Source organism: Somniosus microcephalus, chromosome 1 (genome assembly GCF_052327205.1).
Source record: "Somniosus microcephalus isolate GS21.2 chromosome 1, FLI_Smic_1.0, whole genome shotgun sequence".
Taxonomy (NCBI): Eukaryota; Metazoa; Chordata; class Chondrichthyes; order Squaliformes; family Somniosidae; genus Somniosus; species Somniosus microcephalus.
In genome coordinates this window covers 347,576,275-347,590,571 of record NC_140987.1, presented here as the reverse complement: position 1 = coordinate 347,590,571, position 14,297 = coordinate 347,576,275, and positions in this window count along the sequence as shown.

The window sequence follows — 14,297 nt, the reverse complement described above, 5'->3', positions numbered from 1 at the left end:
AGGTGGGCCTGTAAATGGGCGAGTAGCCTGGCTGCCTGAAACTGTCATAAGGCTGCTTAACTATTCAAATTGTGGTCCTACACCAGTTTTGGGGCCCTGGCTGCAAGATTCCAGGTACAAATGAGTGGTATGTGCACTGTTCCAAGCGCGAGTGACTCAACGGAACGACTGGGCACCAAACAAGGCCTATAGCCCCAAGTATTTTTTTTTTTTTTTTTGTGGATCCTGGAGAAACAGGAGTGTTACTCCTGGGCCCAGAGGAAACTCCATCCCTCTGCTGGCTCATTCAAGGCCTCCTGCACCCCGGGTTCGTTTCACCGCGCCCCCTCCCCCAGAGAGGACTTGCCGACCGGCTCCGCATGAGAACCGGTCAAGTTACCGCCTTCTATGACCAACAAGCTGCAGGACTAGGGTATCCGTTTTATGCCCGCAGTTACCAACGGTATTTAAAAGAGGCCTGAAGCCGAGTTTGGACGCAAGTCAAATTTCTCAGCCTATACCTCTTATCTGGTAAGATCAGATATAATAATTTTAGCTTCTATTACTCCTTGGGGAGTTTCCTGCCTTACCCACTCAGCAACAGTCCCTTCAGTTAGAGTCTCACCACTTCTAGTCTTGCATGCCCATTGTAGACATAGAGAAGACATTTCCACTTGCTTGGGATAACCCAAAACTAGGGGCCAGCAATATAAGATGGCCAACATACCAAAACATCGAGTCCATAAATGGACCAGCAAAATCAATGTGTACCCTTTGCCATGGAGATGAGGGCCACTCCCATGGATGTAGAGGGGCTTGTGGTGGGGCGTTTTGGACCTTCTGGCATCCTGTACAGCTCTTGGTCATCTCTTCGATTCCCGGCCACCACACAAACGCTCTGGCTAAGTTTTTCATTTTTACCCCTCCCAGATGACCCTCATGAAGCTCATTGAGCACTCTATCCTTCAATTTGGGTGGAATTACTACTCTGGATCCACACATCAAGGTTCCTCGGCACACTGACAGCTGTTCTCTTCTCGGCGAGAATGCTGGCAACAGTGGTTCGCCATGTGCTGGCCATCCATTCACCGTTAAATCATAGACCCTGGAGAGTGTCGGGTCATTTCGTGTTTCCTTTTCTATGTTTGCATTCGTCACAGGTAGACATTCGACTATGGTCGAGTGGAATATCTCCACAGGATCCACTGCAGGTGCTTCTTCCACCGTCGGCAACGGTAGGCGCGACAATCCATCAGCATTCCCATGCTGTTTAGTTCCTTTGTACTCTACACCATATTGGTGTGCCCCTAGGAAAAGGGACCACCTCTGTAGCCGTTGTGCTGTCATTATCGGGACGCCCTTCTTCGGGTTGAAAATGGAGACAAGAGGTTGATGATCAGTTAGTAGAGTAAATTTCTGTCCGTGCAGGTAGTGATTGAACTTCTTCACCCCACACACCAGGCTGAGGGCCTCTCTGTCAATCTGGGCGTAGTTACGCTCGGCTGAAGTTAACGAGCGTGACGCAAAAGCTATCGGCCTCTCTGAACCATCAAGGAATTTATGTGACAGTACCGCTCCAACGCCGTAGGGAGACGCATCACACGCCAGTCTTATCGGTAGTGATGGGTTGTAGTGAGCCAATACTTCTCTTGAAGTGATCAGGCCTTTACATTTCTGAAAGGCCCGCTTACATTCATCGCTCCATTTCCATGCTACTCCAGTTTGTAGCAGGGCGTTCAGTGGGTGCAGAATTGTGGACAAATTCGGCAAAAACTTATGGTAGTAATTCACCAATCCGAGGAATGACCTCAGTTGCGACACATTTTCAGGCGCTGGAGCCTTAACTACCGCTTCAATTTTGTCAGGGGACTTATGTAACCCCTCTTCATCAATCACGTGGCCACAATACGATATTTGTTTCTTAAAAAACTCGCACTTGGGGCGATTGGCTCGTAGCCCGTGTTCTCTTAGTCTAGTGAGCATCTGCTCTAGGTTGGCAAGGTGTTCACTGTCATTTTCACCTGTCACTAGGATGTCGTCCAAGTAAAACTGAGTCCCCGGAATCCCTTGCAGGACTTGTTCCATCGCTCTTTGCCATATAGCCGGAGCTGATGCTACTCCGAATACCAGTCGATTATACTGGTAAAGACCTTTGTGAGTGTTTATCGTGAGATATTTCCTAGAGGATTCTTCAACCTCCATCTGCAAATATGCTTGCGCTAGGTCAATTTTTGTAAAACGTTTCCCTCCAGATAGTGAGGCGAAAATATCTTCTATCCTCGGAAGAGGATACTGTACTGTGTGAAGGACTGGGTTCACAGTCACCTTGAAGTCCCCACAGATGTGAACCTTCCTTGGCTCCTCAGACTTATTGTTTAACGTTTTCTTCATGACAGGAACGATGGGTGTCGCCCACTCGCTCCAGTCTACCTTAGATAACACGCCTGCATTCTCCAGATTCTCCAGCTCTGCCTCGACGGTTGGGCGAATTGCATACAGTACCGGTCTTGCTTTGAAAAACTTGGGAATTGCATTCTCTTCTATTTTTATCGAGGCGGTTATGCCTTTAAGAGTTCCCAGTCCTTGTTGAAATACCTCTTTAGCGTTAGCTAAGATTTTTGACAATCGCCCGGGTGTGACGTCGTCATCCTTTTTACCAGCCACAGTCAGTGCCTGAATGGAGTGCCAGTCTAAACTTATCTTTCTGATCCATTCACGTCCCAATAACGGTGGTCCACCATCTTGCAGTATGTACAGATAGAATTTATGTATTTCCTTGCCGTTGTATTCGACAGGCACCCTTATTTTCCCTCTGGGGTATACTTTCTGCCCTGTATATGTCTTCAAGACAATGGATGTGTCTTTCAAGGGTATGTATGAGAATAGCCGCTCGTAGTCTCGTCGATTCATGACGGTCAGGGCTGATCCTGTATCCAATTCCATTTTGACCTGGGACCCTGCTATCGTGAGGGTGACCCAAATGGTTCGGTGATCCTCTTTTGCAATTACGTTGTGTAGTTTGAGACAGCTTAGTCTCTTGTTCCCGGATTCACTATCGCTCTTCTGGTCTTCGGAACTACTGTCCGTCATCTTTTGTACTTTCCTGTACTTTTCCTTAGTAGTCTTTTTGGTGTCGTTAGTCTTCTTCCCGGACCTGCAAACTCGTGCAATGTGTCCCATCTTTCCGCATTGTCTGCATGTTTTGTCCTTGAACCAGCAGTCCTTTTGGTCATGGGTTGCTCTGCCGCAGCGATAACATTTTTCAAATCCCCGTGTCATTTCATGGGTGCCGTATTCCTGTGGCTTTTGCTGTATTTCTGCAGCTCCCCTTGCTGCTGCTTCGTACGATACTGCCATGCTGAAAGCCTTATCTAGCGTCAGCTCTTTCTCTGAGAGTAACCTCTTCTGGGTTCCTTCACTCAGGAGTCCACAGACAAATTTGTCCCGTAGGGTATCTGCCAGTCCTGCTCCGAACTGGCAGTGCTTTGATAGCTTGCGTAGTTCCGTAAGGTAATCAGCATTGCTCTCATCTTTATGCTGATTTCTCTTGTGGAATTTAAATCTTTCTGCTATCAGCAGCAGTGTAGGATTTAGGTGTTCCTGTAGGATAGCAACAATTTCGTTAAAACTCTTCTCCATCGGTTTGGCTGGAGTGATCAGGTCCCGCAATAGGCTGTACGTTCTTGCGCCCATTAAGTTTAGTAGTACCGATGCCTTTTTCTCATCGGCTACTTCATTTGCCTTGCAATATACTTTGACTCTTTCCACATACGTGGTCCAGCCTTCTATTTCATTATCGAAGGCAGTGATATTGCCAGTCTTCGGCATCTTGGAGATCTAAAATGGCGCCTCCCGTGCTTTGCCTTCTTCCCCGATTGAACAAAATGGCAGCTCCCGCGCTTTGCCTTCTTCCCCGATTGAACAAAATGGCGCCTCCCGCGCTTTTCCTTCTTCCCCGCTGGATTAAGATGGCGCCTCCCGCGCTTTCTGTCTTTTCCGCTGCTGCCAACGCTGTTGCTGGCGTTTTTATGCCTCGATGGCGACGCCCTATGGTCTTCGCGCGCTTCCCCCCGCGCTGCTGCCAACGCCGCTCTCCGCGGTCACCGTGGCAAACTGCAGCTCCTCGCGGCTTTCTGCGCTTCTAATTTCTTTTTCTTTTTCTTTTATTTTAATTACTGTTCCCGTCATCAGAGCAGACCCTATGGGACACTTTCCTCCCTCTTCTCGGGTCTGTACGCTGCCCGGCTTCGTAGCAACGGCCGCGCCCTGTGTGCTCCACCCTCTCTCTCTCTCTCCTCTTCCCGAGAACGCTGCTCGGCCCCGTTGAAAAGCCACCCGATCGAGCTCTAGCCCGCCGCAGCCCAGGAAGGATCAGTGTACTACCTGCCACCAGCCCGATTAGCTGGAACACCATAGACTGGAGAACCAAGCCCAGCTCTCGACAGCCTCTCCTGCAAATCTTCGAATTCGATGAATCAGAGGGCGGTTGCCCACGGTCGACGCCCGTTTCTTCTGTTTGTTTTTTTTTCTTTTTGGATTTCTTCCTTCTGGCTTCGACCTCTAATAACTTTGCTTCAGGGATGGATCCCCGTGAGGTGGTGCAGAACTGTAGGTAAGTTCGGATCTGTTCGTTGCCAATGTAATGTCCATGTGTAATTGAGACATGGACTGCAGAAGTTGGTTATAACAGGTGTTTACTGAATGGAGACAAAACTGGAACTACTATACAAAGTTACTACACAGGCTTATATACAGGGGTGGTCACTACTGGTACTGCAGTATACAGGGGCTGCAGAATAAAGTTCCTTCTTCAAGGTACATACACTACACCACTCATCAAGACTGACAGCTTTTTTGCAGTTCTACATGTGCGGACTGTCCACTCTGACTATGTAAATGTCCCCATCCCTGATATTTAGGGTAGGCTCAACGCCCTGAAGTTTCGGCGGCCAGAGGCCTAGCCCCAGTAACTCACCTCAACTAATTCATTGTGGGTGAAACACTTTGAGAGATTTCTGAGAGGAATGAGAAGGTGCACTTTAAATACAAGCTTTTCTTTCAATGCAGTTAGCAAGGAACATGGTAGATTAAGCAGGAGGGAACTTTTAGGTCAAAAATGTTTGTGCAATTTTGAGTGGCTGGGTCTCTTAAAAATTACTAACAAGTTAAAAAAATCTACTACTTATGAATTCCAAGAATATTATTTAAATGTTCTCCCTCCCTCAACAATAACTTGCATTTATATAGCGCCTTTAACATTGTGGAAAAAGTCCCAAGGCATTTCACAGGAGTGTTATCAAACAAAATTTGACACTGAGCCAAATAAAGAGATAATGGGGCAGTAATTCCTCCCCAAACGCGTGAGTACGGAAGAGGTACTCACGCGTCTGGCCGGAGGAAATGCCGGTTTTCAGCATGCACAGCGCGTGCGCTGAAAACCGGCATTTCCTCTCCTCTAACCCAAGAGGTGAAGAGGCTAGCACGTGTGCTGTAGGGGACAGCGTGTGCGTCTTGGATTTCCTCTGTTTTGGGGGATTTGCGCATGTGTAAAGGCCTCCGGTCTTTACGCTTGTAAAAAGCACACGTAAATATTTATTTTTACAGGTAAGTGGTGTTTTAGTGCAATTTAGAATTTTTTTTCCACAGGTTTATTATTTTAAAGAATTTACAATAAGGTAAGTTTAGTTTTAGCCCCTTTTTATTAAAAATTAATTTTTTTCAAAAAAAAAATTATTGTTTAAATTATTTTTTAAAACTTATTTATACTTCATTTAATGATTGGGATGTTTTTAAAAAATGTATTTAAAGTTTAAGTAGCGTTTTGGGGTGCAGTACTTTTCATGAGTTTGACAGTTCTTACTCTCAAACTTATGAATGAAGTTCCCCCTCCCCTGATTGGCTGAACAGTGCTCACCTGATCCCAGCCGGCACATCGCACTAACTACGCCGCTGGGTCAGGTTAGCACAGCGCACCGACATCAGAACCGGGCCACTGACAGGAAATCCACTGCGGGCCAGGTTTCAGATGTCGGCGCGCCGGGTAAGTGCACATCGGGGGCTTGCACGTGCGGCAAGCCCCGACACCAAGTTCTGGGCCATTAGGACAAGTGACCAAAAACTTGGTCAAGAGCTAGGTTTTAAGACATTCTAGGTATGGGTCATGAGGGTCAGTGGTCTTCTGGCATCTCACCCATTCGTCATTATTCAGAGAACCCAGCCAGTGAATGACAGTAGGTTATTCATTTACACACCTATCCTCACCCTAGCTACACACACATACACATACACACATACATAGACAGGCATGCATGTGCACACAGGCATACATACACACACACGCACAGACACACACAAACACACAGATTTCGGCATGAGTCACTAGATAGGAACCAGAAGCAAGAAGCTAGAAAGCTGACTTTCCTTCTACTCCCTAGCCCAGATATGGTGACACACTAATAACTCCACTGCCACTCAGGTTACATAGAATTACATAGAAATTATAACACGGAAAGAGGAAGTTAGGTCCAACCAATCTGTGTTGGTGCTTCTCCTCTACATCAGCAGTAGTCCTAATCCCATGTGCCACCCTGTTCCCATATCCCTTTAGGTACCTTTCATTCAACCATCTTACCTATTCTTAAATGTTGACGGTCTCGATCACTAAATCTGGAGCCTCACACCAAACTTGAGATCAACAAATTTAACAAGGACTGAGGATCAAAATTGGGACCTGCCCGATCCACATGACTCAACTTCTGAGTGGGTAGTGCTGAGCCATCTGGGTGGTGAGTTTGATTCTGATAGTGCCAGCATTTGGTGGGGAAGGGGGAAGTGACACAGTGATAGGTCCGCGCAGTGGAACAACAATATGGAGATAGTTTAGACACGAGGAAGTGCATGGTTAAAAATACCAGAGTTAGAATCAGCTAATGCATTGCAATATTTGGCTTGGGTCAGGAATTTTATGGAATGGGATTGAGTGGGAAATGATTTGATACACAGGAATTTAATATCTGGATCAGTTGTACCTGCTTATCTAAAGTTAGCTTTGGAAGGTAACATAACTATGAATGTCTTTGAAACAGCTGAGTATGATTCATGTGCAAGTAATTTGCTGTAAAATATGGCACTTTCATCTGGTTTTCAATGATGTCGTTCTAATTATTTAAAGATTGAAGTTTTCTTATTTGTTCTTTGAGCTTCAACAGCAGTGAGTGGAGGAGTTTTCGTACACTGTGTTCTTGATGACCCTCACTGGGTTAGCTGTTCACTCCTTGTGCTTTTAACAGTCAGGAATATGGGTTCCTATCAGCTCTTCACCTCACAAACAGAGCAGGGAGATAAGTGGGATGAAGTAAGGGGAGTCTCTGCGCAATTGCAGCGTCAAATGCAATTACGTGAATGGAATAACCTCTCCCTGGGTTTATCCTGTATGGACATGAGATTAATCTCAGGCGCTACAGTGGATTTATTCAGGATTTATGCTGGTTACATTAAAAAGGGAGGCAGTGTGCCAGCTTGGTTCATTTCTACACAGAACAAAATAGGTTGAGTTGTAATAAAACAGGATGCTGTCCATCAGTTACATGAAATATAACTTCAGGTTAAAAACACCAGTGAAACTAATTCAGATCAGCCATGATCTAATTGAATGGAGGAACAGGCTGGAGGGGCTGGAGGAACTCCTGTTCCTATGAACTGCTGCTTGGAATAACTCAGCGCAGCTTCCCTTCACTTTTCTCACTGTGATTTATGTTATGACATTGTCCGCAATTCCTACCTTTATACGTTTCATTGGTGATAAGTGCTGACTGCTATTGAAGGCGAGGAACACATTTAGTAACATAAGGAACAGGAGGAGGCCATTCAGCCTCTCGGGCCTGCTCCGCCATTCAATTACATCATGGCTGATCTGTACCTCAACTCTATTTATCTGCCTTTGATCAATATCCCTTGATACCCTTACCTAACACAAATCTATTGATCTCAGCCTTGAAAGCTCCAATTGACCCAGCATCCACAGCCTTTTGGGGGAGAACATTCCTAATTTCTACTACCCTTCATGTGAAAATTTTGCTCCTGAATGGCCTCGCTCTAATTTTAAGATTATGTCCCCACGTTCTTGATTCCCCCACCAGATGAAATCATTGCTTTGTATCTACCCTATCAAATCCTTTCAACAATTTAAACACCTTGATCAGATCGCCCCTCAATCTCCGATACTCAAGGGAATACAAGCCAAGTTTATGCAACTCGGTCCTCCAAATTTAACCATCTAAATGAAACATTTCTTTGGTGATGGATTTTAGTTTCTGGCACTGTATGAGGAATTTCACCCTCAATTTACCAGTGTTAATTATTTACCACCAATACAACTGATTTTCACTTGTACCTGCTTATTTAAAGTTAGCTTTGGAAGGTAACATAACTATGAATGTCCTTGAAACAGCTGAGTATGATTCATGTGCAAGTAATTTGCTGTAAAATATGGCACTTTCATCTGGTTTTCAATGATGTCGTTCTAATTATAACTCCTTTCATTTTCTCTCTGTCATCATTTGTGTTAGTTACATTGTTTGCAGAATCTTCAAGTTCTGTCATAAAATGGCTGCTTCAGTAGGAGAGGTAAAGGTTAAGACTGCAAGAGGAAAGTATTTCAAAATGGCAGTCGCATGTTCAAATGGCCCCTGTGGGAAGAGACTTAACATTGTTTTCTGTACAGATTTTTAATGGTTTGAGTGGTGCATTTGTAGATGAGGAAATAGCAGAGAATAAGGCTGTAAACCTGTACTCTATATAGAATGGCCAGGGGCTGATTTACAGTCAAATGAAGGACAAACAACAAGCCAACAAATGCACAAAGATGCCTGACAGCTGGAGTTGTTTTCTGATGTGCTGCCATCCTCCCCACCTGGCGATGGGTCAAAAACTAAGGGGGCAGTTTTGATTTTAGACGATAGTGTAAATCGTGCAATATCAGCTTGGCCACCCGTTAAACACTGCAATGGAAACAAAAATCAGTTGAGGTGCTTAATGGGTGGCCGAGCCAATATCACGCACGTTACACTATCATCCAAAGTTAATACTAACCCCTAAGAGTCTGATCATTGGGAAGGAGCCATCTGGAAAAGAATGGAGGCTGAGTGGATACGCAGTTGGCTTTTCATTCTAGGCAAAATGTCCTGGAAGAAACCTGAAGAGACAGGTTCCAAACTCTCTTACTTTCTACTACACTGAGGAGACAGTCCAAGGTTTGTTATCCAGCCTCCTTCAGCCTATAGTTTGAGCCTTGTGTGCTGTGGTCACCACAGGTTGAAGGAAAGGACTGATGATTGCAAATTGAGCGACTTGTGTAGCATCATAATTATTTCATTCAGGTGTTCTGCCATATTGGATATGGACTGAAGCCTGCCAAAATCGGCCTAACCAGATATATAATTACAAGTTTGATTGCAGTATATGTCTTGGCTGTACTGATTGACAATTATGTCTCAGGCAACCGCTTCAAACTGAATTTTGTAGTGAAAAGTGTATAAGGGTGTGCCGTGACGGAGTTGGACTCTGCAGGATCTCCATTACATCATTATTTGGTTAGTTTGATTGAATGGGAAGCTCTTGACAGGGAACACCTCACCAAGTTCCACGTTGCATATCATTCGAAATAACAGATGGTCATAACTATATGAGTGACAGGTATGAATCACTTTCTAGGGTTATATATACACCAGTGACTGCGACATTCAAATCTAAACCTGGAAGTATCCCTAATCTGTTATTTTCCATCCGTTAGAATTTACTGCTGGTGATAATATCGGATGAGTGCTGAATGCTCATATGGAATTCCCCTGTGTTCTATTTTAACAGAGATTTTAAACTGGTTAACAGCTGCATTAAAATCATGGGTAGACAAATGACAACTGAGTAAGTTAAATGTTCAAGTGCTCTTCTCACCAACAGTCACTGTTAGCCCTCTACATTTGTACTAATGGGAACATGTCACTTGCTGGTGAAACTGATGGATGAAAGCTTATCTTACATGTAAGGCATTCAAAACAGACTTGTGACTTCCTCTAATGTTACATTCTGCAGCCCGTGAGTCATCAAACAGAAAGCAACATTTGGAGGAAGAAACACAGCTGTATCCCAGACTCCATTAAACCATTGCCTCGAAACTTCACTCCAACAGAACTGTCTAAAAAAAAGGACCCTACAATTTGACTTAAAAAATCAAATAACTTGCATTTATACAACACTTTTAATGTTAAAAATGCATTACTATGGGGAGGAGAAACATTTAATCAAGGAATGGATATTGAGCCATGGTGAGAGAGTTAGGAGAGATGACTGAATACTTGATCAAAAAGATAGGCTCTGAGAAAGTGGAGGAACATTTGAAGAGGTGGAGGAAGATGTGGAGTGACGGAATGCCAAAGAGGGGAATATGGGTAAAGCAGCAGACTTTTCTGGCACCAATGGTGGGACAAGGAAAGGACGATTTGCATTTATATAGCACCTTTCATGACCTTATGATGTCCTAAAGTGCTTTACAGCCAATGAAGTGTACTCACTGTTGTAATGTAGAATAACACAGCAGCCTATTTGTGCACAGCAAGATCCCATAGACAGCAATGTGATGATGACCAGATAATCTGTTTTAGTGATTGTTAGTTGAGGGATAAATATTGGCCAGGACACCGGGGAGAACTCCCCTGCTCTTTTTCAGAATAGTGCCATGGGATGTTTTATGTTCACCTGAGAGGGTAGATGGGGCCTCGGTTTAATTTCTCAGCTGAAAGACGGCACCCCCAACAGTGCAGCGCTCTCTCAGCACTACACTGGAATGTCATCCTACATTTGGTGTTCAAGTCTCTGGAGTGGGGCTTGAACCCACAAACTTCTGACTCAGAGGCAAGAGTGCAACCAACTGAGCCACGGCTGACACCAAGAAGAGGGGAGCATGCACAGATGTTTGGACTCAGAGGACTGAAAGGTGCAAGAAGGAAGATGAGGCTGGAAGAATTTGGAGAGATAGGGTGGAGCAAGACCAAGGAGGGATTTGGAGAGATAGGGTGGAGCAAGACCAAGGAGGGATTTGGAGAGATAGGGTGGAGCAAGACCAAGGAGGGATTTGGAGAGATAGGGTGGAGCAAGACCAAGGAGGGATTTGGAGAGATAGGGTGGAGCAAGACCAAGGAGGGATTTGGAGAGATAGGGTGGAGCAAGACCAAGGAGGGATTTGGAGAGATAGGGTGGAGCAAGACCAAGGAGGGATTTGGAGAGATAGGCTGGAGCAAGACCAAGGAGGGATTTGGAGAAATAGGGTGGAGCAAGACCAAGGAGGGATTTGGAGAGATAGGGTGGAGCAAGACCAAGGAGGGATTTAGAGAGATAGGGTGGAGCAAGACCAAGGAGGGATTTGGAGACATAGGGTGGAGCAAGACCAAGGAGGGATTTGGAGAGATAGGGTGGAGCAAGACCAAGGAGGGATTTGGAGAGATAGGGTGGAGCAAGACCAAGGAGGGATTTGGAGAGATAGGGTGGAGCAAGACTAGGGAGGGATTTGGAGAGATAGGGTGGAGCAAGACTAGGGAGGGATTTGGAGAGATAGGGTGGAGCAAGACTAGGGAGGGATTTGGAGAGATAGGGTGGAGCTAGACCAAGGAGGGATTTGAAGAGATAGGGTGGAGCAAGACCAAGGAGGGATTTGGAGGGATAGGGTGGAGCAAGACCAAGGAGATTTGCAGGGATAGGGTGGAGCAAGACCAAGGAGGGATTTGAAGAGATAGGGTGGAGCTAGACCAATGAGGGATTTGGAGAGATAGGGTGGAGCTAGACCAAGGAGGGATTTGAAGAGATAGGGTGGAGCAAGGCTAGGGAGGGATTTGAAGAGATAGGGTGGAGCTAGACCAAGGAGGGATTTGGAGGGATAGGGTGGAGCAAGACCAAGGAGGGATTTGGAGGGATAGGGTGCAGCTAGACCAAGGAGGGATTTGAAGAGATAGGGTGGAGCAAGACCAAGGAGGGATTTGGAGAGATAGGGTGGAGCAAGACCAAGGAGGGATTTGGAGAGATAGGGTGGAGCAAGACCAAGGAGGGATTTGGAGAGATAGGGTGGAGCAAGACCAAGGAGGGATTTGGAGAGATAGGCTGGAGCAAGACCAAGGAGGGATTTGGAGAGATAGGGTGGAGCTAGATCAAGGAGGGATTTGGAGAGATAGGGTGGAGCAAGACCAAGGAGGGATTTGAAGAGATATGGTGGAGCAAGACTAGGGAGGGATTTGAAGAGATAGGGTGGAGCTAGACCAAGGAGGGATTTGGAGGGATAGGGTGGAGCAAGACCAAGGAGGGATTTGGAGGGATAGAGTGGAGCTAGACCAAGGAGGGATTTGAAGAGATAGGGTGGAGCTAGACCAAGGAGGGATTTGGAGGGATAGGGTGGAGCTAGACCAAGGAGGGATTTGAAGAGATAGGGTGGAGCTAGACCAAGGAGGGATTTGGAGAGATAGGGTGGAGCAAGACCAAGGAGGGATTTGGAGAGATAGGGTGGAGCAAGACCAAGGAGGGATTTGGAGGGATAGGTTGGAGCAAGACCAAGGAGGGATTTGGAGAGATAGGGTGGAGCTAGACCAAGGAGGGATTTGGAGAGATAGGGTGGAGCAAGACCAAGGAGGGATTTGGAGAGATAGGGTGGAGCAAGACCAAGGAGGGATTTGGAGAGATAGGGTGGAGCAAGACCAAGGAGGGATTTGGAGAGATAGGGTGGAGCAAGACCAAGGAGGGATTTGGAGAGATAGGGTGGAGCAAGACCAAGGAGGGATTTGGAGAGATAGGGTGGAGCAAGACCAAGGAGGGATTTGGAGAGATAGGGTGGAGCAAGACCAAGGAGGGATTTGGAGAGATAGGGTGGAGCTAGACCAAGGAGGGATTTGGAGAGATAGGGTGGAGCAAGACCAAGGAGGGATTTGGAGAGATAGGGTGGAGCTAGACCAAGGAGGGATTTGGAGAGATAGGGTGGAGCAAGACCAAGGAGGGATTTGGAGAGATAGGGTGGAGCAAGACCAAGGAGGGATTTGGATGGATAGGGTGGAGCAAGACCAAGGAGGGATTTGGAGAGATAGGGTGGAGCAAGACCAAGGAGGGATTTGGTGAGATAGGGTGGAGCAAGACCAAGGAGGGATTTGGAGAGATAGGGTGGAGCAAGACCAAGGAGAGATTTGCAGGGATAGGGTGGAGCAAGACTAGGGAGGGATTTGAAGAGATAGGGTGGAGCTAGACCAAGGAGGGATTTGGAGGGATAGGGTGGAGCAAGACCAAGGAGGGATTTGGAGGGATAGGGTGGAGCAAGACCAAGGAGGGATTTGAAGAGATAGGGTGGAGCTAGACCAAGGAGGGATTTGGAGGGATAGGGTGGAGCAAGACCAAGGAGGGATTTGGAGGGATAGGGTGGAGCAAGACCAAGGAGGGATTTGGAGAGATAGGGTGGAGCAAGACCAAGGAGGGATTTGGAGAGATAGGGTGGAGCAAGACCAAGGAGGGATTTGGAGAGATAGGGTGGAGCAAGACCAAGGAGGGATTTGGAGAGATAGGGTGGAGCAAGACCAAGGAGGGATTTGGAGAGATAGGGTGGAGCAAGACCAAGGAGGGATTTGAAGAGATAGGGTGGAGCTAGACCAAGGAGGGATTTGAAGACAAGGACAGGATTTTAAATGCTACGTATTAGGGGACGGGGAACCATTGTAGTGGAGCAAGGACAGGGGTGACGGTCTACTGAGAATTACTTTTGTAGCTTTCAAAATACAGACTCTGTTGATTCATGCACCAAACAAAATTGGCTTTAATTGTTGTCACAACAATATTGGAGTTCAGCCGTGGCTCAGTATTGGGTTCAAGCCCCAATCCATAGACTTGTGCAAAACTCTAGGCTGACACTCCAGTGCAATGCTGAGGGAGTGCTGCACTGTCAGAGGTGCCGTCTTTCAGATGAGACATGTAACTGAGGCCCTGTCTGGCCTCTCAGGTGGATATAAAATATCTATGGCACTATTTTGAAGAAGTGCAGTGGAGATCTCCCAGGTGTCCTGGTCAACATTTATCCCTCAACGAACATCACTAAAACAGATTATCTGGTCATTAGCTCACTGCTGCTTGTGGGAGCTTGCTGTGTGCAATTTGGCTGCCACGTTTGCTACAATACAACAGTGACTACTCTTCAAAAGTACTTAATTGGCCGTAAAGCACTTTAGGACATCCTGAGTTCATGAAAGGTGCTGTAGAAATGCAAGTTATATAAATGCAATGTATATCATTCTTTCTTACTG